Below are 19,023 nucleotides of genomic sequence, written 5' to 3' on the forward strand. Positions count from 1 at the left end.
GAATGTAATTAACTGTAAGTTATTGAATATGTATTTACTTTACCCTATTAAATTACTTACCAGTACAAGGCACCAACATTTCATTTATTTTATTGATTTTTTCATTAATTAAAAATTACAGTAGTATTAAATGTTAACTAGCTGTTCATAAAATGTAAAGAACATGAAAGTTAAATTAAACCATTTAAAACAGCAGTGTTCATTATATATGACAGATTATAGTGTTCAAAGTATAACACCATTTCTTGGCCCTACAAATTGTTGATGATATTGTGGGCACGTTGTCCACCTACATCTTTAGTGAAAGAAGCCTCATCTGCCTCTAGTGCCACTTCTCCATGCCTCGGAAAAGAGTCTTTTTTTTGGACAGTGATGTTGTACAGCACTGCAGTGGCAGCAATGACACTTCCAGGATGCATTTCACTGAAGAGTCAAGTGAAACCTAACAAAGCAAAAAAATGGGATATTCATCAGCATATTATTTTACAATATGGGTGTAATTTCATCTTAATTCAAAGTCAACCATATTCTATCCTTACTGCCCTTTATCTCAAGCACATCTCATCACATTTACAAAGACCTTGTTGTGTATCAAAAGTAATATACCACACAATAGATATTATACAAACGCATACACTGGAAACCATTCCAGCTATTTTAAATCAATTTAAATTGTGTGTGCTATATGCTATTTCTGTATATCCTAAGCAACTGGACTTGTTTCAGTTTTTTGAGGTCGTTTCAGCTCTCATCCAAGAGGCTCAGTTCTAACTAACTGAAGGGAAGTTGCAGGCTTTCACGTGTCCACTTCAGTCACCTTTGCCAAACTTGGATCACTTTGGGGACCATCTTGGGACCTTCCCGAGCACCCAGAGACCTGAAAATTGAGTCAGTTGTCCTTCACCTCGTGCCCCTGAGGGGCCGCCGAGCCAGCACATACACAAAAAGGTGCTCATATGTGAAAAGGCCCATCTTAAAATCTGTGTCAGGCTATTTGGAGTGGACATGTCATCTACCTCAAATGCCCTCACACTGGTCACACCCTGATCCCTAAGTATGACCAAATAAGGCCACATTTTTGTCGCTACATGGAATATTGGCCCTTTCTGAGACAACAAGTACTTTAGCTGTGCGTGGCTAGGATGCCCCTGGAAAGGGAAAGATTGCCCTAGATTTCTCCAGAAAGTCTCTGCACTGACACCTCTCAGGCCCTTTTGAAGGGTGAGGAGTGGGCAGCAACTAGAAATACAAATTGGATTGCGTTCCATGGGCCATTATGGGGTAATTTCAGGCCATTCCTGAGCACCCAGATGCCTGAAAATAGGGTCACTGGTCCATTACCCTGCATCCATTGAGGTGGCGTTGAGCCGACAAAAACATTCATACAAGAAAAGACCCTTTCTAAAGCTTGTTTTCCCATGTTAAGTTTTTCCCTTTTGACACTTATTAAATACCTTACTCTTGGCAAGCCTTTGGAGTTCTTCCCAAGCGCCCGGAGGCCTGAAATAGTCACTCATCTATCACCTTGCACCCTTCAACTTGTTGGGCCTAAAATGTCAGCGTGGCATAGATGTTGGTGACTTGAAAAAACAGAGGACCAAGGAATGTGTTTAAAATGCTTAATGAGGAAGAGTGTGAACTCTTTTTGACAACTTTGGAAAGTTCTGGAACATTTTGTCCAACTGTCCATTTCAATTACCCTGGGTCCAGTACAAAGGTATTTGAAGTGGGCCAGGCTGGCTTAATACAGGGGCTGGTTCCACCAAATGGACATGTCATGATTCTCAGACTTCAATTTTCAGTCAAACCTTTCCCTCAACCTCCATAAATTTAAATAAATTCATCATCAGGTCAGACAGATATTGTCCTAAAAACCCCAAGAGGTGGTGGCCCATGAAGTGGATGATGACTCCCCAGCCACATACGAGTGCACCCTCCAGGAGTCTGGGGACACCTTCTCAGAGAACGAGGAGAAGGAGGGAGGGGAGGGGAGGAAGAGAAGGAGACGAAGAGCAGAGGGACGGCAAAGCAGGAGGAGAAGGAGAAGTCACCTTGCCCAGCTTGTGTGTTAACCCATTTCTGTGCAGGTGATTGAGGAGGTGTGTTGGGAGGAGATGCTTCACATGAAACTGATCCACATCAGGGCTCCTCCTCCCTATATAACCTGGCTATCAAGTCATCTCTCTCTCTCTCTCTCTCTCTCTCTCTCTGACTGACCTACATACTTTACTTTATTTTCATAGTTGTTTCGTTGGTAAAATGAATTCTTTTCCGAATTGAAATCTCGGTGTGGTCTCCCATATTTTGTCTGAACCAAGTGCTGGTTCATGACAAGCACAAGGAAGGTAACTGGTGACTCAGTCAGGTTAAAAGAATCTGGCTATACTCAAAGCAGCAGGGGGTAAGAGCAACTCAACAGTGAAGGAGACTGTTACCATGTGGTGACTAAACTTTAACAGGTTTCTGGATATGAAAGATTGGTTCTTAAAATATAATGTGGCCAAAATATGAGTTTAAATAAATAATCATATAACCTGTCATTATTCACTTAAATATGATCATAAATCTGTCAGTTTCACTTCACTTCATAGTGTATGGTAGAGAGCCCCTTCAGTGCGTCGTTATCCAGTCCATTCCACTTGTTCACATAGAAAACGCCCACATCACTGAAAGTCAAGTCCATGTTTTCCCTGTGACTTTGCTTGCACTCCTGCAGCCTGTGTGTACCTTGAAGCACACAGAGGGACTAGAGCAGCATGAGGAGAAGAAAATGAATGAAGAAGAATCAATATAAGAAAGTTTTTCAAGTAATTATTCATCACTGCTGGTAGTAATAGTTAGTCAGCTCCAGCCCCCAGCTAACAGCAGAAAGTCCCATGGAATTAATGAACCGAGTGCTCCCTGTTGGACAAATTAAAACCTAGCTTGCACACTATAGACAGTCTCTGTGCATGTCTCATTTTTGTTGTTTCGTGGTCAAAAGTGACATTCCAGCTCTAAAAGAACGCTGCTGCTTAGCTAGCTAGTTAGTCTGAAATGCATTCTGAAGGCCCGGGTTATAGAGTTAAGTGTGCACTCTTTTTACCATATAATATCCCTGGAGTGACTTCCTTCCGGAGCATCAGCAGTGTGTCTCTCTTTAGATGTATGCATACTGTGAAACAGGAGCAGAGCTCATTCACCTATGATTATCATCAGTGAATAATAATAATAATAATAATAATAATAATAATAATAATAATAATAATAATAATAATAATAATAATAATAATAATAATAACTCCACCACCCCTATTGACCTGTAGGAGTCAGGGCAGAGGAGCACAGGGAGTAAGAGGGGAGAGACCTCTACTGGAAAGGTGAGTCTAAAGGATTTCACAGGATAGAGTCATTTGTGATGCAGACAGTCTTGGAATTTTATGGAACTCAATGTGAATATGAAATATGAAACATTTCAGTCAAGGTGCACCATATAAGACTTATTTAACCTGAGCTTTTATTGAGGAGAGTAATGATTAGAAAGTGGAGAATGCCAAGCTGTATATATAAAAGCCAAATTAGCCTGACCCATATATTTTCAAGAGTATCTTAATAATACTTTAATTCAAGTAATTAAGTAATATTTTTCAGGGCTTGAAATTACAACCATTTGTCACATATGTGCTTAAAATGTAATCTGTGCGACTTCAAAATATTTAGGAGCAAACAAGATGTAAACATACTGTCACTGTGCAAACCTGTGTTTGTTCTTGTACTGTATTAATTGCTGTCTTTGTTAGCTGTTTGTGAAATTTTGTGCTTGCGTCCTACTCCTGTGCATACCCATAGAAAAATAGAGGTTAGGTTGTGCATAAGTGTAGCTGTGTAGTAAGGCCTATAGAGTAGTTAAATATGTGGGTAAAGAAAGAGGATTAAATACCCACACAAACATTGTATTACCACATTGTATCCATGTATTGTGAGGCCTGCAGGCTGGCCTGTGAAGCCTTTAAAAAGCAGGATGGGAGACAACACTCTTTTGTGGTGTAAGGAGGACCCCTGCTGGATGAAGCTGGGTAAGACCTCTTGACTCAAGCCCTAGTATTAAGTGCAGGTGAATATGTGGTGAAAACAATGCACAGTAATGAGGCAACACAAAAGCATTCACATTTGTCATATCAACAACTTATTGCAAACTCCATGACTATAGCCTTACCAATGGTCTGTCTTTAATGTTGAGGCCTAAAGGCACCACAGTCCTCAAATTATTAATCACCAACCTCCCCTGTCTTTTGCGCTGGTCCCCCGTCCATGTCGCACAGGTCTGTAGACCTGAAAATTTGAGTCCCCTAAAAACCTAGTAGGCTTTGTTAAGCTAATGCACCAGTTATTTAGTTCTTTACAAGGTCTGGCCAGGTGGTAGGTGGGGTGAAAGGTTACCCTAGTTTGCTGCGAGGTCAGAGGCCTGGAATCAAAAGAGATGTTTCTAGTGGCGGGATCAGAGGAGGCGGTGTTCATTTGTGTTCTGTATATACCTATGTCCCATCATTTGGTCCCTGACCACCTCTTGTTGCATCAGTGACCAGTTCGGGTTCCAAGCCAGGCTGTGGTATTGCTACACACCCTGCAGAGGTAACTGGGAAATCAGAGACTGCAGAGATGGAGGGACCGTCAACGGCAACATTAAACAAGATTGGGTTGTATATTTGTACAGATCTGTTTATGGTTTTTGGTCTATTGTAACTGTCTATTGCTGATTTGTCCCCTATTTTCTACCTCTCTCCCCTGTAGGTAGCCCTTTTGAGTGTGGCTTCACAAAGTCCATGTAGGAGGAGAAAGATGGTAGAGGCTTAGGATGGGAGCCGAAACCTGAAGGGGAAAGGTGAGAGTGGACCTGTGGAAGAGAGGAAGCCAGACTGGGTGTTATAGCTTTTCTAACCACAATAGGGGGGAAAGGGCCATTGAGGGAGAGCCAGTTACCACTTATGGGAATAGACTGTAGCCATTTTTAGACAGGGCACCAAGCTGCCAATTTGCAAAAATTGCAAATTGGGGGTCTGTTTTGGTCCACCAATTTTCTGCCTCGGAGGGTACACTTATTTCCACCTCGCCTGCTATCTAAAAACAAGGCGCCAATGTGCCGGCCTCTGCGTGAGATGGGCAGAGGTGTCAGTAACCTGCACTGTTGTGCGACCCACAGCTGGGGAGTTTTAAAACCAAGGAACAGCTGATCACAGCAGTCAGTCCATTATTTCATCCGTGGACATTGAAGGGATATTTCGTGTTTTTTGAAGTGGGGTCATATAAAGTACATATCTATGGTCGATCTGTTCCCTACCGTAATCGCCGATCAGCGCAGCCTCAGTTTGGAGAAGTAGAGAGCCTGTTGCACTAATGTGTAGGGATACAGGGTTTCGACGGTCTGTTAAGTTTTGTTTTTATTGAAAGTAAACCTCTCGTCCAGCAACTGGGCCTCGCACTGTATTTTGCCGCCCACGGATCACCTGTTGCCCAGTAGCCCAGTAGGTTTTTTAGGTGAACCTTGTTTTAGGTCGTTAAATTTCGCTTTTTTTTGAGCGTCTGGGCTGGAGCGGCTCTCTGCTTCTCCAAACTGAGGCTGCACTGATCGGTGATTACAGTAGGGAACAGATCGACTGTAGATATGTACTTTATATGACCCCACTTCGAAAAACACAAACTGGACAGCCGCTGAGATCCCGGAGATGCAGCATCTCCTCGGTCACTGTAGCTGTTTGGTTTGTTAGCTTGTTGTTGTGTCAGCAAGTCACTACTTTCAAATTAAAAGCCACCCGCTAGGAACCCAGTTCTAAACTCCAATAGGGTGCAATGTATAGCTCTTATTTGAAAACAAATTCATTGTCACTGTTCACAGCCCAACTTCGGGCTTCACGTCAAGTCACATGTTTATGCCTACCCTAGAGGCGGCTTTTGGAAAAGGAGGAGTACTACGCCTCTGTTTTAGAAAGACAGGCTGGCACATTGCTGCCCTTACCTTGGAGCAAATGTGCCTCCTTTTCTTTCTAAAAAGGGCTTGTGAATGTAATAAAGGGTCTGGCTCTATCCCCACCGCTTTCCGCGGTGTAATAATTGGTGCTACTCTTTTTTTTTTTACTTCTGAAAGCTCTAAAAGTGCTGTTTTGGTTTTGGCAGCTAATGCAAGGTTTTAAATGAACGAATATGTTGTCTCCTCTAATTTGTATCAGTGTCATGTAACTAGTGTGAATGGTCACATGACCAGGCCTCTTTACTTCCTGCTTGTACTGCTGGCAGGAAATGTCTACCGAAAACTTGTACAAGAGGAAGTAAGTAAAATACCTTTAGTGAAATATTTTGTACATATATTATTTACTACTGATATATAATGAGAATTATATGCCTGCATAAATCTTTTGATCATAAAAAGTGTATAAATGTAACCATGACAACATTTGTTGCTGCTAGCACAACACATAGTCATAGCGTTATGCTAGGTGTCCAACGTTTTAGCTGTTTATTCTATTTTTTCTTATGTTTTTCTCTCCACAGCTTAAAACTAACAGAGGTTTTGGATCTTCTAGACTTAAAAGAACCCCAATGTGATGTGTACTACATAACAGTCATTCCTACAGTTGAAAAAGATGCAATTGAAAGTGACTGTGACTGCTCAGATAGAGAGTATCAAGGTGAAACAGGCCATTTGCCCACTAGACTGCTGAATGGTGAAGCAGAGGTAACCTATCTGGAGGATGAGAAGATTTTAACCTGATAAGTCCAGAACTACCCCGAGACGGCCCCTGCCCCCCAATTCCCCTACTCCCTCATCTCTCACTCTGGCAGCATTTGGTGTTGAAGAGAACCCATTTCCGCTAGTTGGTAAATCTCCCAGAAACCCAGAACACAAACCAGAAAAAGACATGTCCTGAAGAAAAAACAGAAAAAAATGCTTTAAACTAAGCAAAAAAGGGACAGGATTTTTAAAAGATCATGACGCCCAGCCACAACCAGTATACCAGATTTTGTGACCTAAGGTCCAACTGCAGCGGATTGCACAAAACAAACTAAACCTGACCCTGTTGATTTATTCCTTTTAATGTATCCTCCTATTCTGGGGAAGCTCACTGTTGAGATATCCAACCTCTACTCAATGCAAACCAAAGGGAAGGCACTTGATCTGAGCATGGATGAGTTGCTGAGTTTTTATAGGGTTGTGCTTGCATCTGGCTACAGTTCAGTGCCACAGAGGCACATGTATTTGTCATATGACCCTGATAAGCCAACTCAAATGCAATAAGAAGAAACGGCTTTGACAAGATAATGGCCTCAGTTCATCTGGTGGATAACTGAAAGCCACAGACGACCCTTTCTACAAAGTGCGGCCCCTCTTCAGTGCACTGAATGACACCTACAAGATGATGCCATACACAAAACAGCTGTCAATTGATGAAAGCACAATCCCCTATTATGGCAGGCATGGCTGCAAGCAGTTCATCAAGGGTAAACCAATCTGGTTTGGATACATGTTATGGAGCCTTGCTTTACCCACGGGGTACATGTTTAACATGGCGCCCTACAGTGGAGTCTACACACATCTGCCTGAAACTGGCTTAGTACAGGGCCCAAGTGTAGAACATGCAAAGTCCCTTCAGGATGCACATTTGAGCATGATAACCATTTTACCTCGCTTAGCCTTATTGATGAAATGACCAAACAAGGTTATGGGTCTATTGGCACACTAAGACAGTGCCGTCTGCATGACATCCCTTTCACAGGTGTGAAGGATTTTGAAAAAATGCCTCGTGGAAGCACGGAGGTCCTTATAGAGGGGGAGAAGTTACTGGTGCGATGGAAGGATAACAGTGTTGTAACCACGGCAACCAATGCTGTAGAAAGATATTCACAGTGTCAAGCATCTAGGTGGAGCGAAGAGAAAAAAAAGTTGTTGTCAAAATGCCACAACTTCTGTGTTTCCTTACATATAACCAAAACATGGGTAGTGTGGATCTGCATGACCTTCATGTGTCAAGATATAGATCTGCAACAAGGTCAAAGAAGTGGTGGTGGCCAATCCTGGCCAGGTCCCTTCACAGTCTAGTAGTGGATAGTTAGCTGATCTTCAGAGATGTTGCTGGCAGTGATTATGACCTCCTGACCTTTCAGCAGGTTTTGTCCCTGGATGTCCTCAAGAGATTTGGAAAACAACCTCTCGGGCAAGGCAGAAGATCTGCAATTGTGAAACCTCAGGATTCCACAAGAGGTGATGGGATACATCACTGGCCTGTAAACACAGGAAAACATTACCAAAGATGCAGACAATGCTACAACCACACTGTGTATTGATGTGATATACCACTCCACATTGACTGCTGCAAGATTTTTCATCGAGAGTAAAATCTAACCAATAAGCCTTTGAGCAGTTACATAAATCAAATCTATTGAAACTGGTTCATAAGACTGTAAAATAAATATTCAGATTTTTGTCACTGATAGTGCACCTTCAGTATGCGCTGTTTTCATATCTTTTGCACTGTTTTTGTGGTACAGTGAATACTTACCTGCACTTTTTTGTGTTTCTGTTGAGTAAGACTGTGCACTCATCTTCTGGCCATGATGTTAGTGGTCAGTAAATGTTAAGTGAATCTAAGGTACTGCCATAATGTAAATTTTATGTTCATAAACTAGTATCATTTCTTGTTCAAACACTTTTAGCTCTACTGTTATTTAACAGTTTCAATGCCCCTGATGACAAGCATAAAAACAAGATCATGGTGTTACTGGGGCCCCACCCTGGAGCCAGGCCTGGGGTTGGGGCGTGCAGGCGAGTACCTGGTGGCTGGGTCTTAGCCTGCGGGACCCGGCCGGGCTCAGCCCGAAAGAGTGACGTGGGCCCGCCCTCCAGTAGGTTCACCACCCGCAGGAGGGTTCAGAAGGGGCCAGTGCCATGTGATTTGGGTGGCAGTCTGGGCGGGGGCCCGATGACCCGATCCCCAGACGGTGACTCTGGCCATGGGGACATGGAATGTCACCTCGCTGGGGGGGGAAGAGCCTGAGCTAGTGAGGGAGGTTGAGCGGTACCAGCTAGATATAGTCGGGCTCACCTCTACACACAGTCTGGGCTCTGGAACCCAACTCCTTGAGAGAGGCTGGACTCTCTTCCACACTGGAGTTGCCCGTGGTGAGAGGTGAGAGCTGGTGCAGGCTTGCTTATAGCTCCCCAGCTCAGCCGCCATTGTCGGAGTTTTCCCCGGTGAATGAGAGGGTTTCCTTGCGCCTTCGGGCCAGGGATAGGTCTCTCACTGATGTTACGGCTTACGGGCCGAACAGCAGTGCAGACTACCCGGCCCTCTTGTAGGCCCTGGGAGGGGAACTGGAGAGTGCTCCGACCGGGGACTCCGTCATTCTACTAGGGGACTTAAACGCTCATGTGGGCAGCGACAGTGTTACCTGGAAGGGTGTAATTTGAAGGAACAGCCTCCCCGATCTGAACCCGAGGGGTGTTTTGTTACTAGACTTCTGTGCTAGTCACAGTTTATCCATAACAAACACCATGTTCAAGCATTAGGGTGTCCATATGTGCATGTGGCACCAGGACGCCCTAGGCCGGAGGTCAACGATCAACTTTGTGGTCGTGTCATCTGACCTCCGGCCGTATGTCTTGGACACTCGGGTGAAGAGAGGGGCTGAGCTGTCAACTGATCACCACCTGGTGGTGAGTTGGATCCGCTGGCAGAGGAGGAAGCTGGACAGACTCGGCAGACCCACACGTATTGTAAGGGTCTGCTGGGAATGTCTGGCGGAACCCTCTGTCAGGGAGGTCCAAAAAAAATTGGCCAGTTTTCTCGGGTTAGGGTCAGGGTTATCCCTTAAACAGGCAGGAGGGGAAAATAATATAATCTGGCAATAGGCCTCAACCCTTCACATATTTATGTAGCATAACAAATTAGATTCAGAATTGATTTGTTGTCATCTGACACAAGAACAAAAAAATTGAGAGAGCAGTCATTGACACAACAAATAAAAGTGGCAAGAGTTACAGAGAGAGAAAAAAAAGAAAACTAGCAAAAAAAAATAAGTATCAAAAAAAAGCAAGGAATAAAAATATGTTGAGAATAAAAAAAAAGGAGCTGTGGTGGCCATATGTACACTAGTGCAGGGAATAAATAAATGTATAAAATATTAAAAATAAATAATATGCATTCACTCTGCTGTTGGAATTAAACATCTGTGCAGTATTCTGAAAGTGTAATAGTAAACATTTGAAGTGCTGGTAAGTTAGTGATGATAAGTCACATGAATTCAAATCAAATCAGTCACTTGAGTGACATGAGTCATGACATGAAGATCGTACTAAAATACCTGTGTAAGATTTCAGTAGATCACAATTACGTCAAAGACTTAAATATAAGCAGTTGTGGTTGTGGAAAAATATGTATGATGACCAATTCCATGAGCTTCCATGTAACTGCAGAAAAAAACATACGTCAGCCACAAGGGGGCAGTGCCACGTTGAAGATCTTCCTTAAGTCAGTGTAAGCTCTTATGCACCCTCTATATGATATGTGTGTATGAGTATGTGTGTTTGTTTGAGCACATTAACAGAGACTTGATTCAAGAATATGGGCTACGCTTTAATTTCAGCTTTAATACCTAATCATTTAAAGATCTTTTAGACCTCCTGTGCATGGGCTAAACTGGTGTTAAATCTAAACTAATAAAAAGGTATATAATCTAAACTGATACATTACTGTACACTATAATCTAGGTAAACTATATCTAAATGTAATATAAACTGTATTATGAACCAAAATGTGACATCTTGTTGACCACTAATTAACTCTGTTATTACTGTTTGCATTGACAGGGGCTTTAGATGATGGCAGTGTTTACTTAGCTGCACAGCAGAAGAGGGCTGTGTCTGAATCAAATGGGTGCTAAAATTTACAGTGGGCACGCTGTAGAGAAGTCATGCCCAGTCATTGAATTCAAATTTAGCCTTCTGAAAAGGAGGCAGAGATACTAAGATTATCAGTACTAGTAGTAGTACCAGTAAAAGCAACTATAATAGTAGTATTAATATTTAAGCTTTACTAGGTGTTATTAGTGCTTGACAGACTCTTTTGACTCTGTGTTTTTTCTCTCTGACTATAAGATGCATGGTAAGATGATGAAGTAAGATTATTGCTTTTATCATTTAGTCAGTGTGGTGTTTCTGTTAACTTATAGCCTGCCGTGATCTGGGACAAAAGGCTGATCCATCATAGAGGAGTTGTTTGGAGGTGCCTGCTGGTTCCAGAGGTGAAAAATACTTTTGAATGTTCCCTTCAACATGTGCCAGCTAACAGGCTAGCCAAACCAGAGAAGAAGGCCTGTACCATTTGTTGCCAAAAATATAACTTTTCCTTATAAATTGATTCTGAAGATTTGAGACAGTTTCAATACTTATTTTCTGCAGCACTGAAACACCGGATCTAGAGGTGTTAATAGGGCTGAGCATTAATAAAAGTGGTAGTAGTATTCACTCTATAATGTTATTAACCTAAATCATTAATGAATGAGTGTGTTACATTGTACCAATTGCACTAAAAACACAGATTGGCAGCCTGTTATCATCGGAAATGCCGACTACAGTTAAGTGAAATGTTGACAGGTGTTGAGGTGCCAATTCACTGTTGGAGGTCATGGCCACATAGAGCAGCCTCATCTCACACTCAAAACACTGTCTTCTAGCCCCGTAGCCACATGTGTTCCTAGATGTGCCTGTGTAATCTACAGATGTCTCTCCTTTCATTAGGACAGCTGTAGCTCAGGGGGTAGCACAGGTGGTCTAGTAATTGGTTGCTGGTTCAAAACCCGGCTCATCTTAGCTGCTTGTCGAAGTGTCCTTGAACAAGATACTGAACCCCAAATTGCTCCTGATGAGCAGTAGGCACCTTGCATGGCAACCTCTGCCATTAGTGTATGAATGTTTGTGTGAATGGGTTAATCTGACAAGTGTCGTAAAGTGGCTTTGAGGGGTCTACTAGACTTGAACAGCACCATAAAAATACATGTCCATGTGACATGCTTGCCACGTTACCACGTGGATGCCGGGGTGGTCAAAGAGGGGGCTAATTCTGAAGATGGCAGTAAAATCCTGATGATTGGATTATACTTTATACCCAATTTGGCTACGGTATGCTCAGCAATGTCCATATTTTGGCTTGTTAACTCCACAGGAAGCAGATGTATGTAGTACAACGCTTTGTTAATATGACTACTTTGGCTAATATTTAATTTTAACAGCTGTACGTAAGATGTGTAACTACATATTTTTCAGTAGGCATTGCATATACTGACAACATACAAGGCAACTATAGGTAGCTGCATACTTGTGTAAACAGCTGTCACTAATGCCACTGTAGCTCCTCAGGGATTTTAAGCTGTTATTTTTTAAATTCTGACAATCTAACCCATCATAACACATTAGTTAAGGTTGTAAGGACTATGGCTGTTGGTAGCTGTTTATAAATATAGTTATGGGTTATTGTTCTTCAGATGATGGGGCTAAATTAGCTAATATGTGCTTATAGCAGTTGCTAGTTGTTGCCATAGCAATGGTAAACATCACATAATGTGAATTCTGTAGAGTGCGGATTCAGGCTACATTCTAAATACAGATACGAGATCCTTTGAATTCAGCACAGTATGCAAGGCTCTTGCTCTTGGTATGGCATTGAACCTTGTGGGGGCTGGGAGATTTGTTGGACAATGGCCCATTCAGTGACCAAAAAGATCCACTGTAACGATAATCAGGTATGTAGTCAGAGTAGCTCTCTTGGTCTGGCCCTACTGCTCCTGTCTGCTACACACACGTAATGTGAAAAAATAAAAAAGAGTATCTGACTGTGTCCCTGTCCTGGGAGATACATCAACGGGAAAAACCCTCTTCCCTGCTTTCTGCATTTCACAAGCTCAAACAATTCTTAGGTTTAGTCTTTAATAATTCATCTTTGATGATAAACATATTAATAACCTACAATGGACTCCAGAAGCAGAAACATTAAGTGTGTCACCCCCTTTAAACAGAAAATTCTAGCATTTACACACATGACAGAATTTAACTTCCTTGATTATTGATATCTCTTGATTCTTGAGCTCCATCACTGCTGATTCCTTTGGAGATTCTCTGTACTGTCCTGTTCGATTGTTATGCGCTCTACAAAAAAGCCAATTGGACCATAAAGCTCTGCCTACCTAGATAATTTGCATAATGTGAAAAACAATAAAATGAATAGAACTTTGGAAAAATTGACTCTATCAACACCAATTGGTATATGGCTTCAGGGGGGTGAAAAGATGTATATCTGCAATAAATGAGGCAGATTGGTCAGAACACATGGCCGCCACAGACCAATGTATTTTTGCAATGGGCGGGGCTTAGAAATGATTGGCCATAATTCCCACACCCTTTGCCCTACCATCACAAAACTTGGTGGGTGGGTTCACAACTGTACTGGGAATCTGCCTATTAAAGCAAGTTGAGCCCAACCTAGGGGGCGCTATAAATGCTACACATGCATATCTCAAAGACCATTGGACAGAATTTCACCAAATTTGATATGCATGCTCTAGACGCAAGTATTAACTAACACCTTGAGTGCCATGTTGATAGGTGAAAGTGGGTGTGGTCTATTTGTCAGTAACCCTAATTGTTTGCGTTTTATTAACTTATGGTGAGCTGGATGACCCAGAGATGCGAAACTTGGTATTTTGAGTATGAATTGTAAACACAATTTTAAGAACATCAGTATCCATGTTAACCATCAATATTTGTTTTACTAAGCTGATGACACAGTTGCACAGAGCACATTTGTAGTGTTACTGTACAAAGGCTCTTGCTATCACCTGACAATGTACCTTATGGGGGCTTGAAGACCTGTTGGACGATGGCCCATTGAGTGAACAAGAGGGTCCACTGTAATGCTAATCAGGTGTTGCACTGTAGGATAAGCAGCAGGTATTTGTGAACACTCTGTGTTAGTAACCGCAATATCCCTAGACTCCCTTAAAGTGAACAGGTGAATTAGGAAAAATCTAGGTCGAAGTCAAACAAAAAGAGGTCAAAATGAGTTATTACTAGTAAAAAGGAATGAATGTGATGAAACACGCAAAATCACAGAAAATGAAATGAGGGAGAAGAGACCAAATAAAAATTAAATTAAAATAGATCATTTTAGGAAGGTAAATGCAAAAAACAAAATAAATAATAGAATAAGAGCAATGAAGGACTATTAGAAGGTAACAGAAAAAAAGATTAAAAGCAATAAATGGAATAAATGATAGTGAATAAATAAAAGCAGTAAAGGACAGTAAGAAGAAAAGTAAAATACATGAAAATAATTTGAAACACATACAAATCTCATGTACACAATTGCAAGCGATACCCTCAAATTAAACTCTAAATGCCATTGCTATAGCATGTTGTCATGTAATCTTTTTCTGATGATTGAGCCTTGTTCATTGTCTGACATGAGATGAAAATAGCCAGTGAGCATTTTACAATAACTGTTCTCTCTGGAAATGACAGGTCTCACAGAGATCCATGTGTGTACGCTGGGCTGGACAGCAGCCGGCAGCTCTGGCGGTCGCACTGTTGAGCTTTATTTGGGTACATTATAATTGCTTATCAGTTATTAGTGAGGATTATCTTAGATGTTGCTTTCTGTTCATGGTGTCGCAACCACATGCCACCCTGGAAACTAAAGATTTAATGGTAGTGCTCTAGCGAGTCTAGGCTACAGGGATGACACAGGTGCGCAAAATTCTGTAACTGAAAAACAGGAGTTCGGTGGGAGTCGGCTGCCATACTCCACAATATTCGACTTACCGGCTGCTTCCGCCAACATTCACCACCTGTAGCTTGGTCCGAAAGGCCTTCCAGGGATGAATGCCTCCCGCTTCAGAGGCGTCGGGCCGGCCACCTGCTCCAGCATCCTGGTTGTGTCAACCTCTATCCTTCGATTCCCAGTCGCGGTTTAGTCAGTTCATGTTTAGACAAGACAAAAAATAAATCATAATTCACTCTGGAGGAGTGCATCTGCCTTATCCGTTCACAAAACTCCCTGTTGGCTTTTTCCTACGCTGGCCTGCTCCTTCCGCTCACGTCAGACTTAAGCGGCAGCATAACCAGGCAACCAATCAAACATTACACGGTATGGCAGCCCCTCACATCTCAGAAAGTGACCACAACAATGGCCTCTACTATTTACAACACCAAGATCTAGTTTGCGGCAGCATGGCATGGAGCTTATACATGATCGCACATTATGTGCAATAAAGTAAAACTGACTTTAGATAGAACTGAGTAACTATTGGACCAGGATTTTGATTCTGACACATAGTAATCCCATAATTTAGGCGTTTTGACACATGCTTTGATACAGAGTGGGTCACTGAGGAAATAAAACAGCATGTCTGGTTCTAGTGGGAGGAGAAAGTGTTCACTGTAGTCTTGAACTGCTGACTTGTGCCACCTGGTGGTTGTTGGTGCACACTGCAGCTAATGCAGAATCAGCTGGATAAAATAAAAGCCCCCCATTACGGTTCTACTGTGACAGTCAGGGTTTTTGTTGGTTGTGTTTTTTTTTGTTTGTTTGTTTGTTTGTTTTTTCTTCCCCCATCTGTCTCCCCCCTCCCTTCTCCCTCACCTGCTTCTGTCCCTGTGTGTCTGTGTGTGTGGGCCTGACAGCGGTGTCTGCTGCAGCAGAGAGAGGTGCTTGCAGATCATCAGCTCACCAACCTTGACTATATCATCCTGGTATCTTCTTTACTCCAGTGCCAGATTGTACCATCTCTTATGGTTTCTATACCTGTGTCTTATCTCCCGAGTTTATGTAATTCCAGAGTTTTTCTAGTATAGCGATTTTTCTTGTGCTTGAGCGCAAGTGGTTTTTCCCCTATTATGCTTTGTCTAATGCTCTTTTTTTTTCCTTCCTTGTGTGCAGAACCTTCAGGTCCACTCAGCTCTCAGCTCCACTGGCTCATCTATGTTTCCTCCATGTTGCCACCAGACCACCCAGCCTGCTCGCCTGCCCTCCACTTCTTCCAACTGATCTGACTGACTGCCAACCATGATGTTAGTCCCTTGTGGAGTGTTTTATTCTGGTAGACAATGGTTTTATTTCTCCTGAGGATTTAGTAGTAGTAGAACTTCTTCCATTTTGAACTGTACAGGTCTCTATTCCCATTTTCAAATGGTCAACAGTGTCAATTTGTGTGTTACCAAAGGTTAAGTCTATGTGAAAGCTCAACATGGATTGACATCACCTCCTCAAGAAAATCCACTGACTATAGTGATTCCTTTGACATTAACTGATTCTTTTGGAGTGGAAATTAGTGTCTTGTGGTGTGATGGCCTCAGAAACCAAAACAATCCTTAATCTTAAGCTTTTCTGTGTCCTAGTGGTCAAAAATAGGATAACATAACTTAAAAATCCTAATCCTACCTGAATTCATCTCATGAGACAATCTGCAGGTTTGAACAGGTCAAATTTAAGACATTTTAAGATCCTTTAAGGACCCCTTTGAACAAAATTCATGACCTATATGCAGTATGAAAAAGTAAGGAAAAATGAAGTCCCTGTATTACTTTGAAGTCCCTGTATTACAGAGCAACTCAAACAGTTAAGAGTGTGTGAGTGTGTCAGGGTTATTCATTAGTTTTCACTAGTTTTTAATTTAATTTGTTTTTTCAGTTTGCTTTTTTATTTCAACTTAGTTTCAATTAGTTTAACAAGTAATTAAGTAGCTTTAGTTTAGTTTTTATCTAGGAATTTGATTTAGTTAACTATGATAACCCTGGTGTGTGTACCTCAGGAAGCACGTACTTGGCAGTGCCCCTCCCCCACACATGGGCAAAGCATCTGCTCTTACCTGGTCAAATATGTTCATGCCCAAACTATAAACAATGGGATCAGACAATAACAGAGCCAAAAAATGCCCCACCATTGCCCATGTCAAATAGAAGAAATACGAAGACTGGCGAAGACAAGGGCCAAGCCAGAGAGAAAACTAGAATGCATTTCGGTGGAGGGAGCTGTGGGATTTGTAAGAGTTAGCTGCTTTTCTGCTGGACAAGTAAGGAGCGCTGCTTAATATGTTTCATTCTGTGTTCATTCTGTTCTGTGCATTCAAGGCTATGGTAGCGGCAGTTACAGTAATACTGGCCATAGCGCATATGGCCGTACGATGTTGCGGTCGAGCTACATAGCTTGTTGGTAAATCCAACTTGTTATCTTTTATGCTAATTGCGGTGTTTAGCTTTGTCTTCATGGTTACTGGTTAGCAATAGTGTCTTTCAAGTGACCGGGCAGTAATAACGTTAGTTTGTGTTCAGTACACTCTGAAGTGGTTGAATTGGTTTAGAGAAATAATGTCGCTCATGCTTCAGAGAAAAAAAAGAATATTGCACCAGGTAAAGATTAGCTGGTAACTTTGTCTACAGAGGTGTGAGGAATATTGTTTGTAAACCAGGTTACTACAGTGACTCAGCATAAGGCAGTCGTCATTGTAATTTAGTTGTATTGATAAGAAATAGAACAAACACGGCTTATGATGTTATTTTGAATGCAACATCTTGGTTATCTGGCTTTCTCTGTTACCGCCTTTACAAGCCTGCTCGTGCACGGCAGGCTCCTCTGTGGGGAGGGGCTTTGAAGGCAGGGCTGCAGTGCAGCAGAGAGAAAGAAGGAGGGACCTGGGCCAAGTCCGAGCTAAGTTTTTTCTCTAAACTCCAGACTGCAGCTTGAAGGTCACAGATTTACCTTAAGGCATTTTAAACATTTTCTCACACACATAACAAATTGTATTTTTAACCAACCTTGATTTACAGAATGCTAACGATATTAAATGTTCTTAAAAGCAACAATAAATTACAAACTAAACTAAACAGCTGTGGTTCACATTCATTTACTTCATGTTAAACACTTAAATATGTGCTCTTCAAAGTAACACAAAGCTTTAATAAGTCACACAGTAACCATCACATTTTACATGTAGCACATTAGCTAGAAAATACACATACACACCAGTACGCAGCTTAACGGAGCAACACAGGTTTCCGTAATTAGCAACATTCACTTCAGCTTCACTAAAATTGGCTCAACAAGACAGTCCCTATACGGTGAAACTCACATCCACAGGCTTCAGTCGTCTCAGTCACCTCTGATGTCACTTTTCACAACCAACTTGTGCAGAAAAAAAATAAATAAATAAAAAGAAAGCGATTTATTATTCCTTTCTCTCTTGTTTGCAAGTATGTGCTCCTCTCACTAACCCGGTGTGTCTGCGTGTATAACCACACTTGCTACCTGGAAGAGGGTGGGGCTTGCTTCCTCCCTCCTATAGCACATCATTACTGCATGATTTGACCAATAAAAAATAAAATAAACTTGACAGGCACTTAAATAAACCAAATAACTTCAAATAAACATAATTTTGTGAACCGGAAAGTAGCAGGAAAATTTATATCTACTTGGTTACAGCTTAACAATTTGAGGAAAGGTGAATCTTTAAAAAACTGTCCATGAATTTCAAAATATCTTAGTATGTTTTATGTCGCACATTGCTTTACTAACATCATGCACTGGAGCTGTCATGGAGTCCTCATGATTCATGTGACAGTGTTCCACACAGCTTCTTGTGATATCATAGTATGCTTGTATTTCTCAGTCTTCAAAAGCTTGCTGGGAATAATGATCCCAAACACACCTCAAAACTCAAAACCTTAAGAACTATTTTAACACCAAAGGTGAAATGCAGGGTTCGAATGTGACTTGTGGCTCTTTGCTGCATGTCCTCTGCCTACTCTCCCATCATGTATCCCGTCGCTCTTCAGTTATTCTATCAAATAAAACCATGAAAAGGGAAAAATGAGACTTGTGGAGTCCATGCCAGCTAGTGTGCAAGCTGTCAAATTAACCAAAACAAAATATGGTCCTCTGAAATTCATCAACATTTTTCAAAGATTCATATTTATACTGAAATTGTAACACTGATATCATTTCTAAT

At 41.7% G+C, this 19,023-nt stretch overlaps 1 long non-coding RNA gene across 1 annotated transcript; it reads right to left on the reverse strand.

Moving 5' to 3' along the window:
• Positions 1-97: 97 nt before the first annotated feature.
• Positions 98-18,295, reverse strand: LOC119007691. The gene is made up of 3 exons (XR_005071195.1): positions 18,148-18,295; positions 14,843-14,970; positions 98-442 (listed from the first exon to the last, which is right to left on the reverse strand). It is a non-coding gene; the product is annotated as an uncharacterized LOC119007691 (long non-coding RNA).
• Positions 18,296-19,023: the final 728 nt, after the last annotated feature.

The sequence above is a fragment of the Acanthopagrus latus genome, chromosome 18 (assembly GCF_904848185.1).
Source record: "Acanthopagrus latus isolate v.2019 chromosome 18, fAcaLat1.1, whole genome shotgun sequence".
In the NCBI taxonomy this organism is placed as follows: domain Eukaryota; kingdom Metazoa; phylum Chordata; class Actinopteri; order Spariformes; family Sparidae; genus Acanthopagrus; species Acanthopagrus latus.